The sequence below is a fragment of the Emys orbicularis genome, chromosome 1, assembly GCF_028017835.1.
Source record: "Emys orbicularis isolate rEmyOrb1 chromosome 1, rEmyOrb1.hap1, whole genome shotgun sequence".
In the NCBI taxonomy this organism is placed as follows: Eukaryota; Metazoa; Chordata; order Testudines; family Emydidae; genus Emys; species Emys orbicularis.
Window position 1 is genome coordinate 127,389,544 of NC_088683.1, and position 26,318 is coordinate 127,415,861.

Here is a 26,318-nt window from a genome sequence, read left to right on the forward strand (position 1 = left end):
CCTGCTCTGAGCAAGGCTAGGTAACAGGGTGTCTAAAAACATCAGCAAGTGGTGAGAGCCTTGCCTGCATTAGTATCCCAACTGTTGCTGCTACTGTGGACGTGGACTGATGGCAGCAATGGTGGGAATGTTGGGGGTGTAGGGGGAGGTGAGTATAGACAAAGCTGAAAGACCATTCTATGGGTCTTGGACAGGTCTGAGCTCTGAGGTTGCAGCTTCCTTTTGCGTAATAACTTCAAACTCTTGAGTGTGAGAGAGATTGTGATTCAACCCCCCCCCCCCTTTTTTTTTTTTTTAGCCAGAACTTTTAACTCCCTTTCCTTTGTTCCTTAATCCTAGTCTCCTTTCTGCAGGACTCAGCATTCAAAAAGAACGTTGTCTCTAAATTTTGCCTGTTAAAAGCAAACAATCATCTCAAACTTCTTCTTTTTAAATACTTTCTAAATGTAGGAGCTATTTTCTGCCCTTCAGGGCCTGCACACTGCTCCTATTGACTTCAGTAGAAGCCATGTTTTGCATCTGAGGCCAACATTTGGCCCAGTGCCTAATTCGTTCACCCCAGGGTGTACTCATGGTATGTGCTGGAGTGAGGACAAGTCTGCGGGGGAGGGGGAGCACAGAGAGGAGGGGTAGATGGGGTAAGGTGTTTGTGTGTGTGTGTGGATGGGTGGCTGCCTATGCAGAGCTGAAGAGATGATTTATGCACTGCCCCCCCACACCCTCACCCCTCATAGACACACAGGCAGATAAATTGCAGCTGGTGGGCCTACTGGATAATTACTGCTTAATGTCACATCTTTTTAAGGTTATGTTTAACAATGTGGGCTCTCTTGAAAATGTGGGCCTCAAAGTGGGCATCTGATTAATACTCAGAAATGTCTAGTGCCTAGGCTTTACTTGGACTATTCTGTCCCTTTACTATAAATTAAGATCCTGTTGTGGGAGTGGGGAAAGTACTGGATGGAATGAGTCAAGAGGATTTTTCAAGCTACCATCAGAATTCTGTGAATGTATTTTTGGACATTTCCTGACCACCTTAATTCCCCTCAACTCCATGTTTCATAAACCAGGAAGTCTGTTCTCCATTCTGAATTAAAGAGAGACTGCTCAGATTTTTTTTTTTCCTTATGAAATGAAATAAAATTCATAAGAATGTGAGTACCTAAGCAAACAACCTCCCTCCTGTAGCTCCACTCCTTTAAATAAATTAAAAAAGAGCCTCACCATAAAACAAAATAAAGGCTATTGATAATGAAACTTACCTTTCTACCATCACCAAAATTTAAAAAGAAAAATTCGTATAGGATTTGTCAAACTGCAACAGACCATTGGCCCATCAAGATCAGGGTCCCATCTCTAGCAGTGGTCACTCTCTGATGGTTCATAGGAGAAAACTAATCTGAGCTGCTCAGAAAGCAGATGACCCAATGCAAAATATTAACTATGGGAAAGGAGGAGATGGTGTTAGTTATAAAGAATTCCACAGGCGATCATCCTTCCCCTGAAGCGTGACATTTGATTACTCCTGTTCTGTGCAACTTTAGCAGTAGACCGAGGCACGAAGTTAGGATCTAGTTCTAAAGTTGAGAATTTGGGTGTCATCTCTACTTATGCACAGCTACAAAGATTTATGATCAACTTACATTTTCAGTCCTTAAACTCCTGCTTTAGTGTTTTGGAGAAATTGACACAGTCCTTCACTGTGCTTTAAAAGCCTGAGTTCTGAATTTCTTTGTAGTGAGGTTGGCCCACCACACTAAGAAAGTGGCATCTACTACATGCCAATGGGAAGCTTCCAAGGGAGGTTGTAGAAGCCACATCATTGGAGGGGTTTGTTTTTTTTAAATTATTTATTTAGGAAGTTTTAATAAGTTTACAAATCCTTGCCATGTAGATGTCAGAACCAAAACAATCATTACAACAGTTAGTTTTTCTTTAAAGAGACATTGTATCTGAATATAGTCATTCGCTCTTTCTATTTAACAGGGTGTTGCAGAGTGACCATCATTACAACACCTATGTCTTTTCTAGTGATTTTATTAAATGGATTGAAATCTCTGTGTACCCATTTAACAGACCAGGTATGTCTATCAAATGTTGATATTCCAAAAAATTGGACAGGTGTTTTAGCTTTTTTGCAGGTGAATGTACTTTGATTAGCGAATAAAAGGTAACCAAATATCTATCTGTCCTCTGTTTTGCTGGGTACATAATTGGTGTGCTAACTTTTCCATACCCGCAACCTCCCATATTTTTTGCACCATTCCTCAATGGTTGGACTATTTTTCTTTTTCAATGAGAGGCTTCCAATAGCTACTAGCAGATAAGAGATCAATTCTTCATTTCTTTTTGAGTGACCACTTCCACTAGGTATCCCCAAGAGGATTACCAAAGGATCATTTGGTAATAAATATCCAACCATTTGTGATATTTGGTTATGGATTGCATCCCAATACTCTCTGACTAGACATGGTCACCGTATATGCATAAAATCTCCTGTTTCACCACAATTTCTCCAACATTTTTATATATATATACACACACACGCATACATACATATATACAGAGAGAGTTTGAAGCTGACCAGTGTTAGGTACCACTGAAGCAGTATCTTAAAGAAATTTTCTTTTATGGTGCTATACACTGAGGTTGCTGGTCCTCTTTTCCAGCTCAGACTCACTCCTCTGGGTTAATTTGTATATCCACATACCTTTTCCAGCATGTAATTTTTTTGTTAGGAAAGTTGCAAAAATTGATATAAATTTTTTTTTTTTTCCTGAATGACCAGACACCATTGTTTCTCTTAAAGTTAGCTTTCTGTATAAAAGAGGTCTTCTAGAAAGTTGAGTAGCATAATGCCTAACTTGAAAGCACTAGTATCAGGGGAGAGTGGGCCTGTTAGTTTTGATCTCAAAATAAATAGAAATGTTTCTTTACTGAATAGCTGACCAATTGTGTGTATTCCATGGCTCTCCCAATCTTGGAAGCTCTCTGGTCTGCAATTTGGGTTAAGCTCTGGCTTATTTGCAATGAGTGTCACTGATGAGGTAAAATAACCGATCTTATCTCTAGTTCTTTCTCAAACCCATAGAGCAGGCTTTGCTAAAGAATATGTGTAAATTTCTGGAGGACATGATTTTTTTTTTTTTTTTTTAAATTCATGGTAGCCTAGCAATGTTTACACTGTCACAGTTTTCTTATCCAATAAAGACCCAGTCGTTGCCTGGGTTAGACCCACCAATCCACTATTGCTTTGGAGCCAGCTGGCTTGATAGTACCATAGAATATTTAGAACAGCTAGCTCGTCCACTTTGTTTAATGGGTCTGTACAAAGTATCTGCTCTCATTCTTGGTCCTCCTCACTCCCACCCTCCCCATATAAATTCTAACAACATCTTCTGTATTCCTGCTAGGGTTTTATCTGGGATGATCACAGACAAATTTTGAAACCAGAAAGATACCCCTGGCAGAATATTCATTTTGACTTTGTCTATTCTTCCCTCTTTGGAGGTTTTTAAGAACAGGTTGGACAAACATTGGTCAGGGATGGTCTAGGTTTACTTGGTCCTGTGTCAGCACTGGGAGCTGGACAAATTATCCTCTCAAGCTTCCTTTCAGCACTACATTTCTATGGTTCTGTGTCCATGTCAGGCTGTCAGTTTTAGGGAGTGAGTATGGGGAAAAAATAGTATACACAATTCAGATCTCAAACTGGGTTTCAACTACAGTTCAGAGTGTTGAAGCCAGCATTTTGGCTTGGGCCATTTTGAAAGCTTTGGATTTTTGGATGCTGGTGGCTTTTTTGAGAGAGAGAGAGAGAGAGAGAGAGGTTTCCCCCTAGCACAAATTTGCATCTATTTAGAACTGCTATCTTTTTTAACTTCACTTAGATAAAAGCCAGCTTCATTTACAAATGTGAAGAAGAAAAAAGCAAAAAGAAAAGAATGGTAGAGGCTCCTTTCATAAAACACAATAAGAGAGAGGTAAATGGAGGATTTCACGCACCTTCATAGATTAATTTTGCCTCCCATTGTCTCATTCTGTCAGCCCCCTACTCCACAGTCAATTTAGACAGAAGAATTTATCTTATGTGATGTCTTATCAAATAATGAGTACTTTGTGGAGTTTCTTTCATCACAACTTGGGATGTTTTTCTCTTTGTCTTCTGCTGCCTTCTCCTAAAAAATATAATAAACAAACATCTGTCACCAGGTGGGTTGTAAAATTGCATTAGCTATCTCTTATTGTTTGCAGAAGACATGCATTAGCAATTTTCTTCTGAGCAACTTTTACTAGCTAATTCGGCACAATACCTTCTAGCTTTGCTTTCATTTATATTGTTCTCAGTCATCCCTGAAGAAGTTATGTTGGGGCATTTTTGTTTCTCATTTAGTGGGCTGCTTAGAACTGGTGAGTATAAGGAAAGATCAGATGTCTTATGAGACTGGTAACAGCCCTTGGATACTTTTTCCCTTTAGCAATTTGATCCTGCTCATATGCTCTTTGTATGTATATGGCCTTCATCATAATAATGCTTGAGAGCATCACAATTGTTCATGGATTATATTTTCTTCACAGCACTTCTGTGAGATAGGGAAGTGTTATCCCCATTTTACAGACAGGGAAACTGAGGCACTGATTAGATTAAGTGCCATGCCCAAAAGAGAACAGGAAGTCTGTGGCTGAGCTGGTAACTGAATACAGATCACCTGAGTCCCAATCCCTCTACTACACGAGGGGTGGGCAAACTTTTTGGCCCAAAGGCCACATCTGGGTGGGGAAATTGTATGCAGGGCCATGAATGTGGGGCGGGAGGTTGAGGTGCACAGGGGTGCGGAGTGCGGGAGGGGGCTCAGGGGGTTAGGGTGCAGGAGGGGGCTCAGGGGGTTGGGGTGCAGGAGGGGGTGCAGAGTGCGGGAGGGGGCTTAGGGCAGGGGGGGTGGGGTGCAGGGGTATGTGCTCCAGCGCTGCGCTACACTGCTTAACTTGAGCAGCTCCGCGGTAGCAGCAGTGCACAGTGGGGCTAAGGCAGGCTCCCTGCCTGCCCTGGCCCCGCCCTGCTCCTGGAAGCAGCCGGCACCATGTCGCCTGCGGGTACCTCCCCCGAAGCTTTCATTGGCCGCAGTTCCCCATTCCCGCCAATGAGTGCTGCAGGGGGCGGTGCCTGCGGGTGAGGGGAGCACACGGAGCCCTCTGCCCTCCCCCTCACCCAGGGACATGGTGCCGGCCGCTTCTGGGAGCAGCACGGGGCCAGGGCAGGCAGGGACCCTGCCTTAGCCCAGCTGCGCCGCGGAGCTGGCAATCCCGTGGGCTCCTTCCTTCAGAATCAGGGTCTATCTTAAATCCAGGCCAAGTCAGTATGGAACTGATGCATAATTTTTAATGAGGAATGGGTGAATTAACAATAGATTGTGAGATGTTTGCAAAGCCCTTCACATTTTTGGGGGGGAGGAAGGGGCATTTACTGGAGTTTGAGAACCTTACGTGCATACATTAATTATATTGTAATTACTACTTATCACAAAAGGTACTTGGGACAAAATCCTATACATTAACTACAGTTACAGTAACTAGTTACATTGCTGTTACAATGTCTCTGAAAAGTAACTTCACTCTGGTTATACATACAGTGTACAAAACAGGTACTTATATCACACAATTCTATTACTGGGATGTTACCAATGTTACATACTTAGGTCAGTCACATGCATTCTTTAGTAGCTACACTGCATTCACAATCAGAATCTTAGAAATATAGGGGCTGGAAGGGATCTCGAGAGGTCGAGTCCAGCCCCTGCACTGAGGTAGGACCAAGTAAACCTAGACCATCCCTGACAGGTGTTTGTCCAACCTGTTCTTGAAAACCTCCAATGAGGGGGATTCCACAAACTCTCTTTGAAGCCTCCCATCGTATGTAGTAGGCTCCACTTTCCTAGTGCAGTGGGCCAACTCCCTTTCAAAGAAATTCAGAACACTGTGCTTTAAAGGCCCGAAGGACTGTGTTGATTCCAAAAAAGGACTAAGGCAGGGGTTTGAGGACTGAAAATGTAAGATGATCATTAATCTTTGTAGCTGTGCATAAGTAGAGGTAATGCCCAAGCTCAAACTTTAAGAACTAGATCCAGTTTGTGCCTCTGTCTACTGCTAAGTTGCATAGAACAAGAGTGTGTCACACTTCAGAGGGAAGATGATTGCCTGTGGAATTGTTTATAACCCATACCGTCACCTCCTTTCCCATATTTTGCAGTGGGTCAGCTGCTATAGGAAAAGCTGAGATTAGTTTTCTCCTGTGAACAATCAGAAAGTGACCACTGCTCAAGTCTTTTTGTCTTTTTTTCTGTTTGTATTAATCATTTTTACCATGTGAAGTTTCATTTAGTTACCATGAGTGCAGGGGGCTGGACTAGATAACCTCTAGAGGTCCCCTCCATTCGAATGATTCTATGGACTTTGCTCCCATTTATTCAAGTGGAAGGAAATAACAATTTTAACGACATTCCTGTGGGCCAGTTTGTGCCCTTGTTCCTCACTAGTGTGCTAGAAAGTGGTGAAGTGCTGCAGAGCCTGAGAGGATGAGCTCCCATATCCTGGGACCAACACGGCTACAACAGTGCAAGGTAAATACAGGCAAAGCTCCCGAGGAAATGCTGGAGACAACTTGCTGCAGTTTATTATTTGTATTAACGTAGCACCTAGGAGCCCTAGTCACGGAGCAGGAGCCCATTGTACTAAGAGCTGTACAAACACAGAAAAAAAGGACAGTTCCTGCCCCAAAGAGCTCACAATTTAAGTAGAAGACAAAAGTCAATAGATACAGAAAGACAGAGGGAGAAGTACAAGAGACAGAACTGTACAAAGGGGACCAGAATCTGGACCAGAATCTGGCTCCCTAAAGTATGCTCAGCCCCAGATGTAGGCAATGGAAGATTCTGTTTTTAATGAGGATTTTCAATGGGAATGTAAACTAGGAGAACATAGCTTGATTTCTCTGCACATGTGTCCAGAACCTTGAGATAAACAAACAAAATCCTTATTTTGCAAAAGCACAATAAGGCTGGACAATGAGAAACCATCTGCAGGCTTTGTAAAATACCATCCTGCTGTACCTTGGTTACTCATCACCCGCTGTTTGTTCTGAGCCCACATTTAGTATTAAATCAACTGTCCTTTTAATAGTCAAGGGATGTGAGTGGGACTGAGATGTAATGAAGTAGTGCTTGTAATAAATGTTAAAACAGCAGAGCACAATAGTTTTAGCTGTAGAGTTACGCAAAATATTTACACCCACACAAAATATGCTAGAGCCTTACATAGATGGCATATGCTTATGTTACAGTCCATATGACAAAAAACATCACTACAGCTGGCACCAAATGGTACCACTGTTGATAATATCAACAGAGAGATTAAGGTCTGATACGCAAGTGGGGAATAAACTACCCCCTCATTCCTGGAGTCAGTGTTGAGTCATGTTGGTGGAGCAGTCTGGGAAGCTGGGACAATAACTGCCAATGCCTTATCTCTTCAGTAGCTAAGGAGAGGACTTTCACTAGCATTAAATCCATGTATACTTTTTAAAACGATGAAAGAAGAACAGTGTTCAACAGTTTTTGATGTCTTCATTATTTTCCTTTCATTAACTCTTGAAAACCAGTATGAACAAGCAGGCATTGTTTCAATAGATCAGTGAAACAATGTATAACCAATCAAACTTACAGTTCATTAGTCAATTAAGTTGCCTGCTAGAAATCTTTTTGTCTCTTTAATGCAGACGTCTAGTAAGGTATCATTACACAGCATTAATGCATCAAGCCTTTGGCCGAGACAGATTGGCAGATGGATGTTCTACCACAGCTTCCTCAAGGTGAAATCTGTGGGGCTTGTGGATTGATGTGCTACGCAACCTCAGCAAGCTTGGCAGCATCTGGCCCTAACAGTTGCGCTAATCAGCCTGAGCAGTTAACACTGTTTACAAATGGTAGGAATATCACTTGGCTGGTGTAAACGTTTATTGATGCATTGCATGAATATAGCAACAATATAGTTACCACCATTTTTATTGCTTTACCACCTATTTCTAAATGTGTGATTTGCTTTTGAAATGTGCTCTCTTTTTCTTCCTGGGACCTTATTTTGGCTTTCTGTTTACGATGCTGATATATATATATATATATGTTGGACTATGAAACCTAGGGAGGATTTTTTACTTGTTTTATTATTTTAATGTCCCCTGAAGTGTTTTAATCAGTTGAAAACAACCTGGATAGGCCACAGTAAATAATCTAAAAATACTTAGCAGCTCTTCACGTTTTGAGAAAAGATGGGCTGTGCATGGTCTCAGTGCCTTTATCCACATCCAAATTGTAAATGTCTGGAAATATTTTTTCATAGAATCATTGTGCCTGTTCCCAGTTGTAGCTGAGGGACAGTCAGGGAGGTATATAGTAGCTTGAAGGGAAATCACTAATGGAAAAAATCGGACTTGGCCATAGTAGGCCATCACCCACTGCCAATAGCGGATTGTTCCCTCAAATGTATTACTTTGTCTAATCCAGCTTTGAATTACCAATGTAATGAGGCTTCCATCACTTCCTTTCTTTGCTAAAGTGTATTCAGTTAGCAAAAAACTGTAGCATCCCTTGTGATGGAGAAAAGACAGGATTCAGATGTAGAAAACATATCGGTGACTTCTTTATTCAAAGACATTGACCACACACAGGAACGTATTGCTCCCTGGATCTCAAGCCTTCAGGGTCAGGAGCACCCTCTGTGCAGCATGGGGTTACTACACTGGGGCAGAAATCCTGGCCCTATTGAAGTCAATGAAAAATTTCCATTGACTTCAGTGGGGATAGAATTTCACCTAGGATCTGTCTAAATCCATATTAAGCAATCTTTGAATGGGTTACTGACTATACTACACAAGTTCCTCATTTAGATGTCATAACTGTGTTAGTTGCCGTTCTGTTCAAGTGGATGAGATTCCTGATAATAATTAACTTAAGACGATATTCCAATACTAAACAAGCCGTGATGTACCCAATGTCTCATATGAGCAATTTGCATGGAGAGATAAGTAACGATGCACAATCTGTCTTGGGAAAGGGGCATACAAAATAAACATATTGCGTAAATATTTTCTTCCTTATGCTCCTAAAAACTCTTCTGAGATTTTGCAGGACTATTTACATTTAGCTTCCGAGGTCATGATGTCAGCTGAATTATTCTGAGAATGAAAGTGGATCACCACCAGCAGTGATTTTTGAAAGGTAATATTGAATTGGCTCTAATTCTTTTCTTTCACTTGTTCTGTAATTCATGATCTGTTCAGTGTTTATGTAATAGTGACAGGTACTACATGAGAAGATAAAGCAGATAGGTAGATTTTTATGGTCACAATTTTCAAAGCTGTGTGTTTAAAGTTAGGCTTCTAAATCCCATATTTAGGCATCTAAACAAAAGTGGCCTGTTTTTCAAAGCTGTTGATCATTCTGTGATAGATATAACAATATCCTGTAATATCCTGGACAAACATTATGGAATTAAATTAAACCTACTGAATTATATTTAAGTATTCTGGGAGTTCATTGTATTGAAAATGTAAGATTTTCAACCAGGAAGAGTTGGTGGCCGCACGCTTGAGGCCACCGAAAATTTTGTTGTGTGAACCCCTGGAAGGGGACTGTCTGTGACTCCATGGTAAGACTGGTATAGTGATCCAGGAGTTCACATTTGTTACTGGCTTGGTGAAATCTAATTATAGAACATCACCAGCTTGGGGTATCTGCCCTCCTTCTGACAGTCTGACCTGTGGCAGGCACTCACCGTTGTGAGCCACTCCAGACAGCATGGAACTCAGCACTTCCCATTGGCTTCACTAGGAGTTGTGTTTACTCAGCATTTCTGACAATCAGGCCCTCTCTATTTCAGAGCCTAAATATGTATCTCCAGTGCTAACTTTGGGCCTGCAGGATTGAAAAGTTAGGATAGAAGTTATGTTGAATATCTTTTAATTTTGTTTGTTCCATGGCAAATTTTCTCCTTCTTAATTAATCTATTTCAAAATAAACATATTGAAAGTGACTGTCTACTGTCGAAGATGACAGTTATCCTTTAATAATGGCCAAATTATTTTTGGGGAGAGGAGATTAAATACCCAAAAAGGTTTCAAATATGATAAAATTCATAAAGAAAATAAACAAAGACCTCAGAACCTGATCCAAAGGCCTTTGAATGACTTCTGTTGATTTCAGATAATCATTTAGATCATCCTTTAGTTTAGAGGTTACATTTCAGCAGTCCATCCCTATTCAGCAAAGGAGGTAAGTACATGATTAACTTAAAGCACATTCTTATGTTCCTTTGACTGTCATCTAAAGGCATGTTTAAGCACGTGTTTAAGTGCTTTGCTAAATAGGGATGGCTGTCAGCATGTGCTTAAATGTTTTGCTGAACTGGGACCTTACTACCAATCTCATGATATTTTATTTTACTTTAAAATTAGTACCAGGAGGCAGGCTTAGTGAGTGGAAATACCTCTTTCCTCACAAGACATTTGGGTTTGCAGAATATTCTCTCAAGGCATGCAGGCCAGGGCAAACCTTTTATTGCAGACAAAGAAATAAAATGGTGCACTCCCACAGGAAGAGATGAAGATCAGCTTGTGACGCTCACCGGGCTGTCCACCTCAGTAACTGTTCCTGTCTAGGCTTGGCCAGATAAAAGAGGCACAGAAAGCACTTGCAGCTCATTCAAAGTTTCCTGCCAGCAGTCAGATAGAAGAATGAAAGCCCCCTTTGTTCAAATAGAAGTGAAGAAGGGCCAGCAGCCCCCTGAGGAGATAATTGAAAAAAGGCAAACTCACACAGTATTAGGGCAGTAGCATTTCAGTCATTTTATTGTGATCACCATTTGTAGATAAGGAATGATGTAACATTTGAAGTCACAACGCTGAAAAATCCTCAGTGGTATATAAACATAATACAAACATTTTGCTGACCAAAATAAATAAATAAATAGTAAGTAATGTCTTGCAGGTGGCTGTGGCATAGTACAATAGGGAAGACAGGCACAACAGTATTGCATTGGAGTTACAACTGCCTTTTTCTCACTAATATCAGACATCAACTGGAAAATCATGTTTTAAAAGAAAAATTATGAATATATACCTATATAGGCCTATGTTTTCCAAAGTGATGAGTGATTTTCCATGTCTCAATTTCTGTGTGCACAACTTGAGACACCTTATAGGGGCCTGAATTTCAGAAAGTACAGAGCACCCGTCCTTTGAAAAGTGGGTCTCTTTCGATATCTCAAGTTTGGTGATGCACAATTCAAGGCACCCAAAAATCACTAATCACTTTTGAAAATGCTGGGCACCATTCTTAGAACAGATTTTGTGCTCTTAACAATCCTGCTCCCCAAAGTCTCCACACCAGGGCACCATTTGGTTTAGTTTGAACTTTAATAGGGATGGTAATTTTTTGACGCTGCTCAAAGTGATTGGATCCCTTTTGCTGGCCAAGCTGACCTGTTGCCTTTTCCCAAACCGAAGTCCAAAAGGGTTAAAATTAAACTTGCTCCTGGTGAATCGCAGTCTGCAGGAGATCTGACTCTCAATCTCGCTCTCCTGGATGAAGTAGCAGAGGCTGGATTGCTCTGCAGAATTGGGACTATCGGCATCTTGGCTCGCCTGATAGGAGTTCCTCTTGGCTTGTATGTCACTGACTGGATATTCAGCATCTAGGGCAAAACACACACCACCATCACCACTGAGGAAATCCAAAATACCTTGAAGGAGTGTGCAAAACTCAAGGTCTTCCACATGCACACACCCTGCAAGCACCTCCCTTAGGAATCTCATGCAGTAGGTTTACCCTGCTGGAAACTCCAATAGACTCTGTCAGAATTCTTCAGCTGATTTCTTCTGATCTCTCTTGATTTCTACTGGTCGCTACTGGTTTCTACTGGAGGACTATTAACCCCAATAATAACAGATACTGACTTTCTATTGTGTCGGGGGGTGCTCGACCCCTGGCTCTGCCCTAGGTCCCACCCCCACTCCACCCCTTCCCGAAAACCCCACCCCCACCCCACCTCTTCCCACCCCCACTTGACCCCCTCCTCCGAGCACGCCATGTCCTCGCTCCTTCCCCCCACCCTCCCAAAGCCTCCTGCATGCCGGGAAACAGCTGATCACGACAGGTGGGAGGCATGGGGAGGGAGAGGGAGGAGCTGATCGGTGGGGCCCGCCAGCAGGCAGAAGGCACTGGGGGGAAGGGGAGGTGTTAATACTGGGGCTGCCGGAGGGTGCTCAGCACCCACCATTTTTTCCCCATGGGTGCTCCAGCCCCAGAGCATCCATGGAGCCGGTGCCTATGCCAATAATCCTATAGAACTGTTTCTCTGTTCCAAAACCCAGTTGCCACTGGAACAAATAGGAACTAATTTAAAAAAATTCACCTGGAATTTCCAGAATCATTGATTAAAATATTGGGTAAAATCCTGGTTCTATTGAAGTCAGAGGCAAAATTCCCATTGACTTCGGGGGGGGGGGGGGGGAGAATTTTACTCATTGTGACTAGTTATTAATTCATGTAAAATTTTCCAGGAAGGGTTAAGACTTGGCAACAACAAAATAGGAATCAGATCCTGATGAAAAGTTAATAATATTCTGCTACGAAGTACAACAGAGAGCAATAATTATTGATCTTTTACAAAATAGTTCCAAGGGAATTTTATTATAACAAAACAAAGAATGGAAATTGTTTTGCAAATATATGAATGTATAATCATAAAGAATATGAAAGGTACGATTGTTTACTTTTTCTAATTTATTAAAAGAAAAGACTACCCAAAGGACTGTGTTTTTCTTTCTGCTTAAATGTATTATTAACATAGTGTTATCAGCACAGTCATTCATAAACTGAGATTTAAAATGTACATACACACACCAAAAATATCACACACTACCCACAAAAATACAGGGCCTTTGTTTCCACTTTAGTGCTCCTGTGTAGTCAAGTGTACCTGTGCAAAGTGTGTGTGTGTACAACACCAGCATTCGTATTTGTTGAGTATTTTATAGCAACTTTATACAGCCATACATGATTCCACAAGATTCATTGCAGTGGAGAATCAGGCCAATGGGATTAAAATTCTGCCCAAAACACAGTTAAATCCAAAAGTTACAAGCAAAACACAATAGCAAATATCAGGAGAAAGTAGGTATAAAGAATCATGCAAACTAATCCTTTGCGTCTTTACTTCCTACGGTGTTATCAGGCAAGATCACATTCATAAACTCTCTTTTACACATCAGTTTATTAAAAGGTATAGGGTAAATGTATGGGTCATTGCATGGGGCAATTCTCCATTCCCATGAATCTTCTGGCATAATTTGCTCCTGTGCAAAGTGGATGTAAAATGCTAGCCTATCGTAATGGTAATATTTTACACCCATTTTACACTTATTGGGCCTAATCTTTGGGTTTGGCTGTGCTGTGATTGGTACAGAACCCAAGAGGAAAGCAAATGTGGCTGTATGCCACCTATACACATCTCCCCTGATCTTGGGACCAATGAAAAGTAGGTCTGTCCCCACTGCATCTTAGAACAGCCCCCTGGGCTTCCCTAACTTGCACCCAAATGCAATGAGACCAAGTAGGGTGACCAGATGTCCTGATTTTATAGGGACAGTCCCGATATTTGGGGCTTTTTCTTATATAGGCGCCTATTACCCACCACCCCTTGTCCCAATTTTTCACACTTTCTATCTGGTCACTCTAGACCAGGGGTCGGCAACCTTTCAGAAGTGGTGTGCCGAGTCTTCATTTATTCACTCTAATTTAAGGTTTCACGTGCCAGTCATACATTTTAATGTTTTTAGAAAGTCTCTTTCTATAAGTCTATAATATATAACTAAACTATTATTGTATGTAAAGTAAATAAGGTTTTTAAAATGTTTAAGAAGCGTCATTTAAAATTAAATTAAAATGCAGAGCCCCCCCCCCGGACCGGTGGCCAGGACCCGGGCAGTGTGAGTGCCACTGGAAATCAGCTCGTGTGCCACCTTCGGCATGTGTGCCATAGGTTGCCTACCCCTGCTCTAGACCAAAGGGACAATCTAGCAGCCAGGAGTTGCTGAAATGCCCTCTTCTTCATGTCCCCTGACATGGTCCCTACACCGGTTCTTGCCACTGGATGTTTCCCCTATGTAAGGGGATTCCTCCACTGGTCACTTAGCTAGCCTAGCTTTTAGTCTGCTTTGCACAGCTGGAGTAGCAGAAAAAGCAGATTTAAGAGGTCATTATAGGCTACCCTGCACAGGTAAATGAAGACCATAAGGTGAAAGCTAGTGGGAATCGGACTCTATGGCTTGACTAGGACATTAAGGAATGGGATCCATTGCAAAACACACGGGTCATCAACGTTCCTATGAGTCGATGTGATTTCTTTTGATGCATGGATTCCCTTTAATTTTTACAGCCTGTATTGGGAAGACTGTTGCTCAGCCAATTTTTTTTCACACTTTTCCCCCCAGAAATAATCATTATTTTGAGCAAGTCTCTTTGTTATTTATTCGTTCTTTGGTTTCAGCCTAAAATGTAATGATGATTTCAATGTTTAAAATTAGTGTTTTATATATAGTGCCAGTACTTGGTATACATTAGAGCAGCCCTTAGCTTACATCCACCTGTCAATGGCCTCAGGGGCCTGTTCCAGCTGCCAGAAATGGCCAGAAGATACCCTCCTATCCAAATTCCCTTCTTCCTGGACACATCTGGGGGTGTCTCTAAACCATTAGGGATTCACCTCTTCCTGGAGGAATCCTCCACTAGCCAGTTTAAGCCAGTAATGGGCCAGCCTTGCACCATACGCTCTGTGTCAGTAGCTATAGTGGGGTCATGGTTCTAGCCCACAGTATCTCCAATAAATATGAGGATGGTCTTTGCAATATGTGATACTTTACCTACAGAAGCAGCAGGGATGATAGCTAGCTGAATAAATGAAACAGAAAAAACATACCTGAAAAATCAACCAGCTGAGTGGATGCTAGGTCCCCATAAACAGGTTTTCCAAAAGTCCTATTTTGGTAAATGATCACCATGACTAATGAAAAGAGGAAAAGCCTAGTCATATCACAGCTAGGGAGAGAGAGAGAGAGAGAGAAATGGATATTAAGTACAAAACTCTGTGTTCCCGATTTCCTCAGAACCACCCTTGCTCTTACCAACCACTAGAAGCTTGATCCAAAGCTCACTGATATCAATGGGAGCCATTCCATCAACTTCAGTGGACTATGGGATCAGGTCCTATATTGGGAATCCATTCAAAACAGCCAGTGCCTAGCTCTCCCTGAACAGAAGGGCTCTGTGTGTATTTCTTTAAGTCTTATTAGGGAAAACTCATCTACCATAATTCAAATGTCTTGCAATCGTGTCTCAAAAACACATAACACTTTGGCAGAAAGTCAGTGGGACTTAGGCTCCTAATAAGCACATATGTCACCTTTATAAAATAGGTTTTAGGCTCCTAAATCACATATGCATGTTTGAAAATTTTATTTTAATGTTAACCATTTTTGGATTAAACAACAACAACAACAACAACCAAACTATTGGCTCAAAAGTTTGAAAATAGATTCTAAGATAGAGAAAAATTATTTTATCTCCTTCTCTCTGTCTCTAATACAAGCAGTTTTGCAACAGCTTCCCTCTGAAAGGATTAATAATACCACAACTGACATCTCATTTCATTTGCATGGCTGAAAAATAAAATGCCTGAAACAAACAACTCCACAGCAGGACTGTTCATTTTAAACCTGGAAACTTGCTTTTCATTTAAAAAAAAATAATCTTGCCTTTGTTCATTTTCTCACTACAATTATTTAATGTTTCTAGAGCATTACAGTAGATGTGCACCTAAAAATATGCAGGGATAATAGTAAAGCAGCAGAAACTCTTTGGGGGGAAAAACCCACATGCAGATTAAAGAAACACTTTTAAAAGTTAAAAGGCTGCCGAGAGGGGAAACAGAAGTTAGGAGAGAGGAAAAGGAGAGGAAAAAAAGAAAAGGGAATAAAAATAAGTAAATGGATGTCTACAGTCTGCAGCACTCTATGCAATTATAGCATTATAATCCTACCTTTTAATAGTTAGAAACCATAATCACCACCACCAATATTTCAGCAGTAACTCACATCCACAACTTAAGTAACGAGTCCTTTTACATGAATTGGGCAAATGTACTATATACATACAAATAAAATTCAAGAATTACTCTTGTCTCTGAGGGTCCTTCAGTTGCTTCTTAAGGATGGTTCTAGTTTTGGCACTCCACACACTGCAAGTACTAACAGCTCACCTTAGTTAAAGATCCTGCCTTTGCTGCTTGTTTTCTCTCTTCCTCCCTGTGTTTCTCCGTGTGAAGCAGATGCTACTCCCCTATATGAAGAGCCCCTAATTAACTAATTCTGTTGTGATTCTGTTTTTGTGTCCTTCATGAAGTTTTCATGAATCATGGTTTAATAACAGGAATAAAGCATCCTTTGGCTGCAACAAAACAATACAACATCTGGAGAACGTATGTTAATGTCAATAGTGCCGCCTACTGCTCTAATTTTCACAGTGCAATGCTCTCTCTGCCTGTGTCTGTGTGTATATCTATAATTGCTACAAAACATCATAATGCCCTGCTACAAAGTTTGACTCAGAATATGTATGAGCATTTTAAACACCCCTGTTTGTTTTGTGTTCCAAGGGCTTACATGTGATAGTGAAATTGTTTACCTTTACAGCAAACTAACAAAACCCATGCATTATTGCTAGTTACACACCCCACACTTCTATAAAGTTTTTCTTCCCTAACACACATTTACTCACCTTCAATGGTGAGGTGGATTTCTTTGGGATCAATTTTGCCCAACAAAAATAGGACTCAAAGCAGTACTACAGTTTCCCCATCTGTGAAATGAGAATAATTACTATGACCCACTCTTGGAATGGTGAAAGCCTGAATTCATTAATGTCCATAAGAAACATTGAGCTATTCAGATGGAGGACAGAAGGTCTTCAAGGAAGGCCTAGTATAAGACACAGGCAGGCAAAATTCCCACTGACTTAAATGAGAGTTTTGCCTGAGCAGACAGTGCAAAATATTGTCCATATTTTGAAAACTCTGAAGACCAACCAAAAGAGTAACCTACAGATATGTTCACACAGCAACTTGAGACCTGCCATGCCAGCCAACTCAGGTTCACAGGGCTCGGGCTGTGGGGCTGTTTCACTGCTGTGTAGTCGTCTGGGGTCGGGCTGGAGCCAGGTCTCTAAGACCCTGCAAGGTGGGAGGTCTACACAGCCGTGAAACAGCCCTACAGCCTGAGCTCCACGAGCCCGAGTTGGCTGGCACAGGCCAGCTGCAGGTTTTGTGTAGACATTGCATTTAGAGCACACAGACATCTTCAGTGCACATGAAATATGATTCCTCTTCAAAGACCTTGTAAGCATGAACAAATTATCATTCACCATCCAGGTAAGTAGTGGTATTCCCATGTTGCAGGTGGGAAATTGAGGCAACAAGGTTCAGTTCACAAAAGAAGCCAGTCTCAGAGGCTGGACTCTAACTCTGCATATGTCTACCCTTGCAATGTGAGCCCGTGCTTGAGACCGGGCTCAAAGTTAACCCCTCTGCGTCTACAATGCAATTGTGCTAACCCAGGGTCCCAGGATCCTGCAGGACTATAGGGTCCAATCTCGAGTCAAGCTGGGACCTAGGGCTGGTCCACACTAACCCCCCCAGTTCGAACTAAGATACGCAACTTCAGCTACGTGAATAACATAGCTGAAGTCGAAGTACTTACCGCGGGTCCACACGCGGCAGGCAGGCTCCCCCGTCGACTCCGCGTACTCCTCTCGTGGAACAGGAGTACCGGTGTCAACGGCGAGCACTTCCGGGATCGATTTATCGCGTCTAGACAAGACGCGATAAATCGATCCCAGAAGATCGATTGCTTACCGCCGAACCTGGAGGTAAGTATAGACGTACCCCTAGAGTCTGAGCCTTATTGCTTTGCAGTGTAGCTGCAGTCCTGCTTGATTCAGGTCCCAGGAGTCATCTGGAAGTATCCCACAATTTCATGGGACAACATCCTTACGCCTCTCTGTACCAACTATCTGCAATCCACTCTATTGCTCTATTGAAAACAGAAGGCCCCTTCCCCCCACCTTGGCAAACAGCAGCAGTTCAGGTCAGCGTTAACCCATTCTGTTCTGTATCAGAGGGGTAGCCGTGTTAGTCTGAATCTGTAAAAAGCAACAGAGGGTCCTGTGGCACCTTTAAGACTAACAGAAGTATTGGGAGCATAAGCTTTCGTGGGTAAGAACCTCACTTGCATCTGAAGAAGTGAGGTTCTTACCCACGAAAGCTTATGCTCCCAATACTTCTGTTAGTCTTAAAGGTGCCACAGGACCCTCTGTTCCATTCTGTTCTGCTCACCAATCTGCAAGCAGGGGCGCCGGAATGGGGGGAGGGGGTCAGGAGGCGGAGAGAAGTGAGTGGGGGGCGGGATCTTGGGTGACGGGGCGGCATGGGGGCAGGTCATGGTTTGGGCGCTGGTAGCCCCCCCACTTTTAGGGAGCTTCTGAGGCTCCTGTCTGCAAGCATGCTATCAGAGAAGCCCCCTGGGTTTGCAATGGAGAGCGAACCAATCAAGCCTTTTGCTAAGGAGCTGTTTCCCGGTAATGCACAAGGCTAGCAGTAAAGTTTCCCCACGGTGCACCACGTTCCTAGGGCTAGAGCAGCCACATTTCAGGGAGAGGGGCATTCGGGACTCGGAGATATGGTTATTTTGACTTGGGTATGTGCACTGCACTGTGAAAGCCAGAGCCTAGGTTCGAGCATGGGTCAAAAAATGCTTAAACAAGGTTTAAAACACAATCTAGACACTCAAGCCCATGGTTTCCTATCACAGGTCAGCTGACTTGAGTGGGCTTACATTGCGGTGTAGGCATATGCTCTGTGGCTTTTAGTTCTGTGCTCATATACCTAGTAAATATTTCCTTCTGAAGTATAATTTATAAACTATGATTCTTTTTGTTGTTATTTGGATTGGTTTATTAATTGATAATTTTGATATTTTTATTATTTATTTGTAATGCCTATTTTTTAAACATGGGTTTTTTTGCTCCCAATTTCTTTTAGCTATGTTGGGCCTAGTTTAGTGCAGGGATAGATCTGTGTATCTTGGGCATCACGCCAACTGCACTATGGAGATCAGACACTATGCAGAACACTTAGTCCTAGCTTTCCACAAATGTATGGAACGAAGCCCCCTACCACTGGTAATGATGATCTTTCCAAGTAGAGAAAGTTTATTTAATAATTGGTTGCTAGACTTGCACTTTCTCAAGAAGTCTTATAACTTGTAGTAATAACAATATTCCTAGAACAGAGAAAAAATAGTTGGGGATGAAAAATTCGGGGAGGGTATCAATTTTCAGTGCATTGTGTATTGCAGTTTGGAACATGGGTATAAATAATGTTATCAGTTTAATTTAAATCAATCAGCCTGATTCTCCTCTGACTTACACCCATTTTACACTTGTATAACTCTGCTGGGCCAGCTAAAATCAATGGAACTATGTCAATTTATACCAGTTGAGAATCAGGCCTATTGACTTCACTTAAGTCACTCCTTATGTATGGATGAATTCTATGTGAGATTATGAACTCTCTGTAAGTATCTTTACCAACCTGCATATTGAAGATACAGCCTTGTAACTTCTTTATTTTCCTTTTACCACCATGTTGGACTGAAATTCCAAGTGGCAATGATACAGAGCTGATCATGCCTGGCCATTAAACAGGGATGGTCTTCTATTCAAATACAGTCCTCCTAGACAATAGACCGGCTCCTACCCAGTAGAACTGGTTGTCAGAATCTGGCAACAAAGTCACCTGGCAGGGGTCTGGGATCATCTGAGGAGGCTGATCCCAGACCGAGAGACTGGAAGATTATAAAAAGGGCAGGAGCTCATTTGTTTGGAGTCTCTGGCCTTTTTCACCAGCTCAAGCAGAGGGAAGCTACTATAGGAGCCTGACAAGGCAGGGAGAACCCTGCCTACCTAAACTCAGACAATCCACGGAGGACTCCCAAGGGAAAGGTGAGCTCAAATGAGGGGGGAATTTTGTTCAGGATCTTTGTTTTCTCTATATGATATATATACCCTGTATGTATTTCTCATGCTTCAGTAAAAAACAATGGTATTTTATAATCCTGTGCAATGTAATTCTGTGTGTGATATGTGCTATACCTACCCTGTGCACTTTGAAGTGTTACCCTGTGAACCCAGAATACCCATATGTCTGCAGTTCTGGGAGAGGGTGTGTTTGAGCTAAAATGGAGGCTGAGGGGGATCAGCACTGGTATCATGGACTAGGCAGCAGGAATGAAAGGTTTCAGCTCTCAGGAGAAGGTATTAGATAGAGGATACGCACCTCAAGAGTGTGTCTTTAGTCCCCAAGACAGAAGAAGTGGCTGAACTGGTTCAGACTCTGGACACTGAATACATATGGGCTCCGGCAGTTGGATCCCCTCACAGCAATCTGGTAAGGGGCTAAGAAGGGGCTGGAACTATGGGAGATGAATCAGGTCTCACATCCCTAGGGCTCAATCCTGCAACCTTTGCACACACATTACAAGTACTAAATACTGAAATACGAATGATGATGCTGTAATTGAAGAGTAGCTTTTATGTTTTAACTAGTCTCAATGGAAGTAGAATAAATACATAGTGTACAATGGTCTTTTGTTACAGTTTAACAGGAACCCAAATCTATAATGAAAAATGCATAACTACTTTAAAAACTGGGCATGTTCTATAATGGACAACAGATGCTGAAGAGGTCAAAGGTTCAATAAGCCTCTTATAAAATATTTCTTTTGTTTTAAGTTTGCAGATTTTGATCAACATATTATTTTAATACAGGCTGTTGACAAAAAAAAAAATATTAAAGCCAATACAATGTAATATGCAGGGCAAGATTCTCAAAAAGCCAATGTCTTCAAGAGTTTCAGCTTCTCCGTTTAAAGTGCAAATCAGAGTCCTTGCCCCTCTACTACCAGCTTTGAGCCTGCAATTGAATGAGAGGTGCAAATTGTGCCTACGATTCCTTTTTAGCCTGAGCAAATTTTGTGCATGCAAATTGCACGTGCAAACAAGGGGAGATATCCTGGCCCATTGAACTTGGTGGGAGCAAGTTCTTTTTTGCCAGCAACTTCAACGGAGCCAGGATTTCACCAAGAAACTGGTCCATATAAACAGATGAATTACGTATACCTTATTGTTCCAACAAGGCCTATTTCATAATAAAAGTAGCTAAAGCTTTTATTGCACAGTCTCGTCCATATTCATCATTATTGTCAGGATAAGTTAAGAGTTTAGCTACAGATCCTCTTTTATCATATATATGCAATGTTTGGGGCTTGGGTTTTGTTGTTGTTGTTTGTTTTTGTCTTTTTTCTTCCCTTGTCATTTGTTTAAATGACTGTTACACAATGCTAAAGAGAGACGCCTGTGCAGTTCAAAAAAGAGTGTTTAAAAAGCAACCCACTACACAAACCCACAGAGGAGAGAGTTAAAAATAATCTACAGGCTGGCATTATAAAGTTTTAAAGGCAACATATCCAATTTCCCCGAAGTAATTTCATGCAAAGCAATTTTTACCTGCTTTGTGAAACTCTCTGTGGGTTGTGAATTTCACTGTGGGCTTATAAAGTGGTCTTGACTCCTGTGCAGAGGCGTAGCGAGGGCCCTCCGTACCCTCCGACCGGAGGGGGCCCCGCAAGGAAGGGGGCTCCTAAAAGTGGCAAAATAAATACCGCATTCCAGTTTCTGCATTGTAAGGGGCCCCGCCCGGACATATGTTCGGAGGGGGCCACCGTTCGGAGGGGGCCACGTTCTTTGTTGCTATGGCCCTGCTCCTGTGTGATTTGACAGAGATGTACATGTATCTTTTTGGCTGATAACAGTATCTCTTGCCTACCAGGAACATTCAGCATTCAGAAAGATAGTGGTGGAAAGTCAGTTGGCTGTATCCAATGTACAGAACCAGCCTCTTATTTGGGTATTGTTTTCTTTTTTAAACCTTCCACACCATTGAAACTGTGGGGTGTCTCATTTTCTTTTTCCCTAGATATTTGAGAACAGAAAGCAAATCTGGGAATACACTGTGTAAACAAATCCTGAAAAAAAGGAAGAGAGACAGATTAAATAAAATATACATAGTTTATGAGCTAATAATAACTATTAAAGTTTGCTCTTATATAGCACTTCTCAAAGCTTTTTCAAAGATGGGTGAATGTTATTTCCAGTTTACAAAAGAAGAAGCTGAGGTACAGAGTGGCTACATGATTTGTCCAAGCTCAGGTAAGAGGAGTGCTCCAATGTTTGTGATTTGATCTAATGATAAAGCCCCAGTCCCTGGAGTCAGGGGATTACATCATAACTCAGCTTTAAAAAACAAACAAGGTTCTAGCCTTTATGGTTGAGGAGGAAAACTGGAAAATGTGAACCCTATAGGACTGAAAATGAAAAAGCAATTAAAAGAGTCCCCAAATTATTGTTGTTATTATTAAAGTCTCGTGATTTTTAAGCCAATCTCCTGATTTTTGAATGTTTGGGGTTAGCAAGGCTTCAGTAAGTCAGTAGCACATATCTGGTATTACTTTTGACTGTCTGATTGTTGTATGCAGTGTAGTTGTAGCTGTGTTGGTCCCAGGATATTAAAGAGACAAAGTGGATGAGGTGATACCTTTTATTGGACCAACTTCTGTTGGTGAGAGAGACGAGATTTCGAGTCTGTACACAGAGCTCTTCTGAAGCTTCTCTCTCTCTGACCAACAAAAGTTGGTCCAATAAAAGATATTACCTCACCCAGCTTGTCTGTCTGTCATCATTTTGGGAAATTATTGATCTAGGATTGGAGACTTGAATTCCTTCAGGCAAAGGACCCAAAGGTGCCAGATTCCCAATGACTTTCCATGTGATTAGGGTTCCAAATTGCCTTAATAGTTATTCACTTTAATAATGAGAGAGAATAAATGTAAGCTCTTTGGTTCAAAGATCATCTTTGTGTGTGTGTGTGTGTGTGTATTGTGCCTGGCACTATGGACCCTGAGCCTAGATTAGAGCTAACACAATACAAATAATAAATCACAATATTTATTCTTATGAGACCAATGCCAGTTCTTTGACTGGAATCATGCCACTAAGTATGTTAGGATCTGTGGATGATACATCAAATGTGCTGGCTTGATCTGAGAGTGCTCTCTTAGTTAAAAAGGAAAGGTGCCTTCTGAGTAGGCCCTCCAGATTCCTCACTATAAAGCTATTTCTTGATTTACTGGCTTGCTTACCTAGTAATTTAAAGAGGTGTGTGGCGGCCTCTACTGGTTCATATGGAGAATAAAAACAAAGGGCGTACTTCTCCACTGCTTTGCACTTTTCATAGGCATTTACACCGTGCACAGCTGGTGTAAGGTGTTTCCATTCTGATTCAGTAGTGATCTATACCCTCTATAGAGGTGTGAATGACAATACAAGGTGCAAGGCAATGGAGAAGGAGGCCCAAAGAATTTATTTGTTAAGAAAAGACAAGCACCCAACCAGCACCTATGTCTGTGCTGTGTGAGCTGTGCAGAGTTTCTTGCTAGTTCTCTGGTGAAGACTATTCCCTGAAATATTTGCTGACTGTATGTTGTACAGTATATATATACATTGGCCGGGATATTATGGGCAAAATATGCAATAATCATCCCTTGTACAGTGTTAAATGATTGGCTGTGTTACATATTCTGATCAGTGTTGCTAATTTTATGGTAAGTCTCAGGATTGCTGGTGGTTTTTAAAATCCCTAGCTCCTGGAGGCATGTGATTACATGAGAATCTCAGCTGTTTCTGCTCTCAGAGCTTTGGAGAAAAGTGACCTGAGTATACCCCAAAGGTTCAGAAGGCAAATAAAAAGATCTCAAATTTTTTTAATTCTTTTTTAAAATCTCATTATTTTTAAGCCAATGCCAAGACTTTCTGCGAGCTGACTCATGAAATTTGAACTCTAGGGGTTGGCAATCCTGTGATATAGTGAGAAACCAGCGCTAGATTTAAAGTTACTCTCCGGCATAGCTGCATTGGCACAAAGAAGCTGTAAGGTTCCACACCCCTCAGATGAATAGTATTAGCACAGGAGATCCATGTGCCCCATAAATCTGTCAGCCGTGTGCTGCATCCACAACAGATGACAGCATGGGGGGCTTTCTTTGGTGGGCCATAGTCATGTCAGAGGTGGGCAAAAGAAGGGGAGAAGTGGACATCAACATGGTGCTGGTGACTCTATACCCCCTGCAATGACCGTTAGGAATCATTACACCAAAGGCGCAAATTAGGGCTTTCCTGGCTTGGAATGGGGATTGAACTGGCCTCTGGCAGCACCTGAATAGGGGAGTATAAACTGCTTCTTGGCCATCCCTGCACTGGTTTGTGCTTGAGTGTAGATCTACTCCCAGAGCACACATTTTTGACACTGTACCTTGAGGTCCTACCTTTATTCCATAGAACTATTCCCTGAATTTTAAAAACGCATATGTCCATGCAATTATGCATGTGCCTTAAGGTATTTGCTATTTTATAAATTAGAGGTGGAAAATATATATATTCTGCTCTCACTTTTACCAGTGCCACAGTTGGGTAATCCTCTTGTCTTCAAAGAAGTTGCTCTGGATTTGCACCACTTTAAGTGAGATCAGCCAGGCCCACAAGGTTATCATGCTGTCCATCCCCTTGTCAGTGCAGGATTATTTCCTACACTACTAATTCTAGAGATGAGCCTGAGCTAACCCTCAGATCTGAACAGCCCTGAACTTTGGGTTTGGGACAGGTCACAATCTAAAATCAGATTAAGATTCAAATTTTTGCCTCTTCCCCCATCTCTATAATAAACCGGCTCATGGGCCTGATTCACTACTGCATTATGCCATTTTGCACTGATGTGCCTCTGTTGATGGTACAGACTGGAGAAACGCAGTGGTGAATGACAGATCTGGACTCCCCCAAACTTTGGGGAATTTGATATTGAGATCCGGATCCACACTTTGCAGCCTAGTCCCAGGTCTAGTATTTTCCAGTACCTTTTCCATTCTAGTTTCAAAAGCCTCAGGCAAACAGCTACTCTCTTCTTCCTTTTGAGAGATTAACACTCTTTAGTAGATATCAATTTTCAGCCTAAATTTCCTTTTGCTCAGTTTCATCCCATTACTACTAGTTATATACTCATGAACTACAAAGACATTTTCTCGATTGCCTTGTACTGAAGGCTGACAGAAGAGCTCCTTATTAAATGTGACAAGTCTTTGAGCCCCATGAGGTTAATTTTGGTTTTATTTTATTTTTTAAATAAGATTCTAGCCCTTTTCCTTACAGAGATAGCCTTGAAAATGGGATTTGATATAAACCAATGGCTAGGGTGGAAAGGAACAAGGAGCTTTGTTTCTACAGCAGATGAGGTCTTTGCTGAGTTTCAGCCCTCACTGAGGCTGGTGGCGTTGCATGGGTATATCCATCCTTGCTGCAGCAGCTACTACAAAGGGAACTCCCCTCCTGTTGTCCCCCAACAGAGCCTCTAGGAGCACATGGGGTATGCGCTATACAGTACCATATCCCCACACCTCACCAGGGGAGGAGGGACCAAGTCGCTTCTGCTTTGAGCGCAAGTATGGCAGCTGCTGCAATCTGTCTCTCTTCCTAATAGTGTCTGCCTGCCTACCCAGGCCACAGTATGAAGAGCTGCTGTTAGGTTGGAGCCCAGAAGCCAGTTCCTCATCACCGCCACCACAGAGGGGAAAGCTGCTCTCCTCCAACCCTCCTTACCAGGTAGGGAGACCTACTCCCATTCACACCCACCCACTGAGTCTAGGGAGAGCCACTCCCCCACCTTGAGTCCTCAACCAACCTCTCTGCACACACCAGCCAGTTGGGTAGTTGCTGGTCCAGCCAGTCCCACACACCAACCAGAGGAGACCTGCCCACTTCCAAAACCAAGGGAAACCCATTCCCCAACTGACTACCCAGTGCACCACCAGGGGGACTCCCTTCCACCTGACCAGTCGGCCCTCAGTCAGAGGCCACAGGATGACCAGTGGTGCAAGTAGAATTCATTTCTTACCGGTACGTTGCACTCATGGGAGGGACACAAAGGTGGGGGCATGTGACCTCCCCACATGACCTCCCCACCCTGCCCCCAGACTGGGTCCCTACGCTTTCTCT